Source organism: Callorhinus ursinus, unplaced genomic scaffold (genome assembly GCF_003265705.2).
Source record: "Callorhinus ursinus isolate GAN/ISIS: 27379988/994484 unplaced genomic scaffold, GSC_fseal_2.0 scaffold127, whole genome shotgun sequence".
In the NCBI taxonomy this organism is placed as follows: domain Eukaryota; kingdom Metazoa; phylum Chordata; class Mammalia; order Carnivora; family Otariidae; genus Callorhinus; species Callorhinus ursinus.
In genome coordinates this window covers 211,146-219,409 of record NW_027397189.1, presented here as the reverse complement: position 1 = coordinate 219,409, position 8,264 = coordinate 211,146, and positions in this window count along the sequence as shown.

Sequence of the window (8,264 nt, the reverse complement as noted above, 5' to 3'; positions counted from 1 at the left end):
GCCATTTTATTGCCTGTAAGGTCCCTGTTTCTGTAGATTGTCTCTGTTTCTTTCTGGTCTATGTGGCTCTTGGGGTCTCTCTTTGCTTACAGAATCCCCCTTAATAGTTCTGGCTTGGTGGTCACATATTCTTCCAGTTTCTGTCTGTCCTGGAAGTTCTTTATCTCTCCTTCCATTCTGAATGACTGGATAAAGTATTCTTGGCTCCATGTTTTTCTCATTTAGGACCTGAATATATCTTGCCAGTCCTTTCTGGCCTGCTAGGTTTCTGTGGACAGGTCTGATGTTATTCTGATGTTCCTCCCTCTGTATGTAAGGAATCTCTTCTCCCTAGCTGCTCTCAGGTTAGTTTCTTTGGCTCTAAGATTTGCAAGCTTCACTATTATATGTCTGGTGTTGATCTATTTTTATTGCCTCTTGGACATGAATGCTTATTTTCCTCCCCAGATTAGGGAAGTTCTCAGCCACAATTTGCTCAAATATACCTCCTAGTCCCCCTCTCTCCCCTTCTCTGGGATTCCACTAATTCTGACATTGTTTCATTTCAAGACATTAAATTCTCGAAGCCTTTCTTCATGGGCTATTAGTTGTCTTTCTCTCTTTAACTTCCTTCCTTTCTATCAGCCTGTCCTCTAGATCACTTATTCTCTCTTCTGCCTCATTGACCCTAGCTGTTAGAGCATCCAATTTAGACTGCATCTCATTCATAGTATTTTTAAGTTTGGCCTGATTGATCTCTTTTCCACCCTTAGAGATTCTGTATTGTCATTTATACTTTTTTCAAGCCTAGCTATTAACTTTATAATTGCTATCCTGAATTCTGTCTCTGACATCTTATTTATATCCATATTGATTAGCTCTGTGGCAGAGAACATTGCCTTTGGTTCTTTTCTTTGTTGTGAATTCCTCCTTCTAGTCATTCTGACCAGGGAAGGATGGGTGAGCGAATGAACAGAGTCCAAAATATCAACCATGACTTAAGCAAATGTACCCTAGAAAAAATCTGAAGTGGTTGGAAGCCACCACAGAAAAGTGAACAAAGCCAAAATGAAACAAAACAATAAAAAAAGGGTGCTGAGAGAGAGACTAGAATCTCACAGTGTGGACAAAGCAGGGTGATCCACTTGTTCCTGATTGAATTTTGGTCTGTGTTAGAAGACGCTACATCCCAAAATTGCAAAGAAACCCAAACTTTTATATTTATATGTAAAATATATATAATATATAAAAATATGTAATATATAAATATATATATAAATTGAATAAAACACAAAAAGAATAGAATGAGGCATAAATCTATAAAAATGTAGATATAAAAAAATGAAAGTTAAAAAGCGACTTAAAAACATAAATTGGTAAAATAAGAATCTAGTTGAAACGGGAAAAAGGTAAAAAAAATAAAAAAAATAAATAAATGGAAAATTTTAGACTGAAGGATAAATAAGTTGTGAGGAAACACCTGGAGCTCAATATACTATTTATCCCTGGCACTGGAGTTTTACACTTTTGTGGGATCCATAAGCTTGTCATTCACCTGTTCTTCCAGTCTGTCTCTGGGGAGGGGCCTGCTGTTCTCTTTCTCAGGTGTCTTTGCCTGGGAGGAATTGCTCCACCCCTCGTCAGGGGGGTGGCCTCACTGTGAGCTGGTTGTCTGTGTGGCTTTTTTTTCTTTGGCGACTTTCCCTGCCCCTGTTCAGACGGTCAAAGCAAAACTGTCCATGCCCAGATCACTGGCCCCGAACAACAAGACTGTGGTCCCCTCTGTTCAATAAACCCCCTGGCTCAAACTGTCTCCACTTCTGAGTACACCAAACTCTGCAGACTCCCAAAGTTCATGCCCACTGCAATCCTCCCAGGGGGATTCCCAGGGACCCATGAGTGTTACTTGCTTTGTGTCTTTGCAACTACCAGTGGTTGTGGGCTCATGTACACACCCTGCTCCGCTGCTCCCAGGTCACAGCTGGTGCTGCCCTATTGTCCTTTCTGAGGCCACCACCACCCTGAGAGCTATTGCCCAGTCATGGGTACAGCCATTTTGTCCCTCCCAGGGACATGTTTCAGTCCTTCTCAGGGTGCTCAGACAAAGAGTGGTCTCCTTACTGGCCCAGCTCGTGGTTTATGGTGAACAGAGCTGAGAATCCTTCCTGGGCTCACTGACCATAACCAGTTTCCCCACTCCACCTCTTGGGCACTCTATCAGCTCAGGCACCCTTGTTATTTCTGTGTCTCTTGGGATCCTGAGACCACAATGATCCACCTAGAATTCTGCCTTTTTCATCCCCTGAGCCCCTTTCAGAAAGGGATGTCTCTCACTGGAGCAGATTTTTAGAAATCAGATTTTGCACTCTGGTGTTATATCAATCTCTGGTAGCCAGTTTATGGAGGCCCCCTCACTCCTCCGTTTGTCTTCCAATGTTTCCCCACATATTCACAACTCTGCACCACCTACCTTGCAAAAATAGTCATTGTTCTGCTTGTAGCATTCCAGATATATTTTCATACATATCAGGCTGAATTCATGGGTATTCAGAATGGTTTGATAGATATCCATCTGAATGCGAGGGACCAGATGAAATGAGGTCCCCTACTCATCTGCCATCTTGCCCCCCCCGATATTGTATTTTTATCCATTCAGTCACTGTGTGTCTTTAGATGGGAGCATCTAGTCCATTTAATTATTGATTGGCATGTACTTATTACCATTTTGTTGTCTTATACTTGTTTTGGAGTTCTCTGTTCTTTTCTTCTCCTCTTACTCTTTCCTTTGTGGTTTGATGACTTTTTTTAGTGTTATGTTGGGATTCCTTTCCTTTCGTTTTTTGCTTATCTATTATAGGTTTTGGTTTTTACCATGGGGTTCATATAGAACATGCCAAGTATATATCACCCTATATTAAGCTGACTTTCACTTAAGTTCAAACACATTCTAAAAGCACTACGTTTTTACCCCCACTCCTCCCTTGTTTAGGTTATAATATCATATCATATTTTACATCTTTTTATTTTGTGAATTCCTTAGCTAATTTTTTTTAGAAATAATTGACTTTACTACTTTTGTTTTTTAACCTTCATACCAGCTTTATAAGTGACTGATCTACTACTTTTACTATATGTTTGCTTTTACGAATGAAGTTTATTTCCTTTCATAATTTTCTTATTTCAACATATGGCCTTTCCTTTTCTGCATAAAGAAGTCCCTTCAACATTTCTTGTAAACCTGGTTTAGTGGTTAAAGCTCCCTTAACTTCTGTCTGTCTAGGAAACTCTATCTCTCTTTTAATTCTGAATGATAACCTTACTAGGTAGAGTATTCTTGGTTGCGGGTTTTTTCCTATCAGCACTTTGAATATATCTCACCACTGCCCTCTGGCCTACAAAGTTTCTGCTGAAAAATCAGCTGGAAGGCTTATGGTGTTTCACTTGTAAATAACTATTTGCTTTCTTCTTACTGCTTTTAAGATTCTCTCTTTATCAGAGAGAGAGAGGGGCAGAAGGTATATTGGAGCAAATAATAGCAGAGAACTTCCCTAATGTGAGGAAGGAAACAGGCATCAAAATCCAGGAGGCACAGAGAACCCCTCTCAAAATCAATAATAATAGGTCAACACCCCGACATCTAATAGGAAAACTTATGAGTCTCAGAAACAAAGAGAAAACCCTGAAAGCAGTCGGGAGAAGAGATATGTAACCTACAATGGTAGAAACATTAGATTGGCAACAGACCTATCCACAGAGACCTGGCAGGCCAGAAAGGACTGGCATGATATCTTCAGAGCACTAAACGAGAAAAATAGGCAGCCAAGAATACTATATCCAGCTAGGCTGTCATTGAAAATAGAAGGAGAGATAAAAAGCTTCCAGAACAAACAAAAACTAAAGGAATTTGCAAACACAAAACCAGCCCTCCAAGAAATATTGAAAGGGGTCCTCTAAGCAAAGAGAGAGCCTAAAGCAGCAAAGATCAGAAAGGAACACAGACAACATACAGTAACAGTCACCTTACAGGCAACACAATGGCACTAAATTCATACCTTTCAATAGTTACCCTGAATGTAAATGGGCTAAATGCCCCAATCGAAAGACACAGGCTATCAGATTGGATTAAAAAACAAGACCCATCAATATGCTGTCTGCAAGAGACTCATTTTAGACCCAAAGACACCCCCAGATTGAAAGTGAGGGGGTGGAAAACCATTTACCATGCTAATGGACACCAAAAGAAAGCTGGGGTGGCAATCCTTATATCAGACAAACTAGATTTTAAAACAAAGACTGTAATAAGAGATGAGGAAGGACACTATATCCTACTTAAAGGGTCTATCCAACAAGAAGATCTAACAATTGTAAATATCTATGCCCCGAACATGGGAGCAGCCAATTATATAAGGCAATTAATAACAAAAGCAAAGAAACACATTGACAACAATACAATAATAGTGGGGGACTTTAACAACCCCCTGACTGAAATGGACAGATCATCTAAGCAAAAGATCAACAAGGAAATAAAGACTTTAAATGACACATTGGACCAGATGGACTTCACAGACATATTCAGAACATTCCATCCCAAAGCAATGGAATACACATTCTTCTCTAGTACCCATGGAACATTCTCCAGAATTGATCACATCCTAGGTCACAAATCAGGTCTCAACCGGTACCAAAAGACTGGGATCATTCCCTGCATATTTTCAGACCACAATGCTTTGAAACTAGAACTCAATCACAAGAGGAAAGTCAGAAAGAACTCAAATACATGGAGGCTAAAGAGCATCCTACTAAAGAATGAATGGGTCAACGAGGAAATTAAAGAAGAATTAAAAAAATTCAGGGAAACCAATGAAAATGAAAACACAACTGTTCAAAATCTTTGGGATACAGCAAAAGCAGTCCTGAGAGGAAAGTATATAGCAATACAAGCCTTTCTCAAGAAACAAGAAAGGTCTCAAATACACAACCTAACCCTACACCTAAAGGAGCTGGAGAAAGAACAGCAAATAAAGCCTAAACCCAGCAGGAGAAGAGAAATCATAAAGATCAGAGCAGAAAACAATGAACTAGACCAAAAGAACAGTAGAACAGATCAACGAAACTAGGAGCTGGTTCTTTGAAAGAATTAACAAGATTGATAAACCCCTGGCCAGACTGATCAAAAAGAAAAGAGAAATGACCCAAATCAACAAAATCATGAATGAAAGAGGAGAGATCACAACCAACACCAAAGAAATACAAACAATTATAAGAACATATTATGAGCAACTCTATGCCAGCAAATCAGAGAACCTGGAAGAAATGGGTGCATTCCTAGAGATGTATCAACTACCAAAATTGAACCAGGAAGAAATAGAAAACCTGAACAGACCTATAACCACTAAGGAAATTGAAGCAGTCATCAAAAATCTCCCAACAAACAAAAGCCCAGGGCTAGATGGCTTCCCAGGGGAATTCTATCAGACATTTAAAGAAGAATTAATACCTATTCTCCCAAAACTGTTCCAAAAAATAGAAATGGAAGGAAAACTTCCGAAGTCATTTTATGAGGCCAGCATTACCTTGATCCCCAAACCAGACAAAGACCCCATCAAAAAGGAGAATTACACACCAATATCCTTGATGAACATGGATGCAAAAATTCTCACCAAAATACTAGCCAATAGGATCCAACAGTACATTAAAAGGATTATTCACCACGACCAAGTGGGATTTATCCCTGGGCTGCAAGGCTGGTTCAACATCCGCAAATCAATCAACGTGATACAATACATTAACAAAAGAAAGAACAAGAATCATATGATCCTCTCAATAGATGCAGAAAAAGCATTTGACAAAGTACAGCATCCTTTCTTGATCAAAACTCTGCAGAGTATAGGGATAGAGGGTACATACCTCAATATCATAAAAGCCATCTATGAAAAACCTACAGCGAATATCAAAAAAAAAAAAAAAAAAAAAAAAAAAATTCCCCTAAGGTCAGGAACGCGGCAGGGATGTCCACTCTCACCACTGCTATTCAACATAGTATTAGAAGTCCTAGCCACAGCAATCAGACAACAAAAAGAAATCAAAGGCATCCAAATCGGCAAAGAGGAAGTCAAACTCTCACTCTTTGCAGATGATATGATACTTTATGTGGAAAACCCAAAAGACTCCACCCCAAAACTGCTAGAACTCATACAGGAATTCAGTCAAGTAGCAGGATATAAAATCAATGCACAGAAATCAGTGGCATTCCTATACACCAACAACAAGACAGAAGAGAGACAAATCAAGGAGTCTATCCCATTTACAATTGCACCCAAAACCATTAGATACCTAGGAATAAATCTAACCAAAGAGGCAAAGGATCTGTACTCAGAAAACTATAAAATACTCATGAAAGAAATTGAAGAAGACACAAAGAAATGGAAAAACGTTCCATGCTCATGGATTGGGAGAATCAACATTGTGAAGATGTCAATGCTACCTAGAGCAATCTACACATTCAATGCAATCCCCATCAAAATACCATCCACTTTTTTCAAAGAAATGGAACAAATAATCCTAAAATTTGTATGGAACCAGAAGAGACCCCGAATAGCCAGAGGAATACTGAAAAAGAAAAGCAAAGCTGGCGGCATCACAATTCCGGACTTCCAGCTCTATTACAAAGCTGTCATCATCAAGACAGTATGGTACTGGCACAAAAACAGACGCATAGATCAATGGAACAGAATCGAGAGCCCAGAAATGGACCCTCAACTCTATGGTCAACTTATTTTTGACAAAGCAGGAAAGAATGTCCAATGGCAAAAAGACAGTCTCTTCAACAAATGGTGTTGGGAAAATTGGACAGCCACATGCAGAAGAATGAAACTGGACCATTTCCTTACACCACACACAAGAATAGACTCCAAATGGTTGAAAGACCTAAACGTGAGACAGGAGTCCATCCAAATCCTAAAGGAGAACACAGGTAGCAACCTTTTCGACCTTAGCCGCAGCAACTTCTTCCTAGAAACATCGCCAAAGGCACGGGAAGCCAGGGCAAAAATGAACTATTGGGATTTCATCAAGATAAAAAGCTTTTGCACAGCAAAAGAAACAGTCCACAAAACCAAAAGACAACCGACAGAATGGGAGAAAATATTTGCAAACGACATATCAGATAAAGGGCTAGTATCCAAAATCTATAAAGAACTTATCAAACTCAACACCCAAAGAACAAATAATCCAATCAAGAAATGGGCAGAAGACATGAACAGACATTTCTCCAAAGAAGACATCCAAATGGCCAACAGGCACATGAAAAAGTGCTCAACATCGCTCGGCATCAGGGAAATCCAAATCAAAACCTCAATGAGATACCACCTCACACCCGTCAGAATGGCTAAAATTAACAAGTCAGGGAACGACAGATGTTGGCGGGGATGTGGAGAAAGGGGAACCCTCCTACACTGTTGGTGGGAATGCAAGCTGGTGCAACCCCTCTGGAAAACAGTATGGAGGTTCCTCAAACAGTTGAAATTAGAGCTACCGTTCGATCCAGCAATTGCACTACTGGGTATTTACCACAAAGATACAAATGTAGGGACCCGAAGGGGTACATGTACCCCAATGTTTATAGCAGCAATGTCCACAATAGCCAAACTGTGGAAAGAGCCAAGATGCCCATCGACAGATGAATGGATAAAGAAGATGTGGTATATATACACAATGGAATATTATGCAGCCATCAAAAGGAATGAGATCTTGCCATTTGCAACGACGTGGATGGAACTGGAGGGTGTTATGCTGAGTGAAATAAGTCAATCAGAGAAAGACATGTATCACATGACCTCACTGATATGAGGAATTCTTAATCTCAGGAAACAAACTGAGTGTTACTGGAGTGGTTGGGGGTGGGAGGGATGGGATGGCTGGGTGATAGACATTGGGGAGGGTATGTGCTACGGTGAGCGCTGTGAATTGTGCAAGACTGTTGAATCACAGATCTGTACTTCTGAAACAAATAACGCAACATATTTTAAGAAAAAAGGAAAAGAAGAAGATAACAGGAGAGGAAGAAAAGGGGAGTATGTCAGAGGGGGAGACGAACCATGAGAGATGGTGGACTCTGAAAAACAAACTGAGGGTTCTAGAGGGTAGGGGGGTGGGGGGATGGGTTAGCCTGGTGATGGGTATTGAGGAGGGCACGTTTTGCATGGTGCACTGGGTGTTATGAACAAACAATGAATCATGGAACACTGCATCAAAAACTAATGATGTAATATATGGTGATTAACATA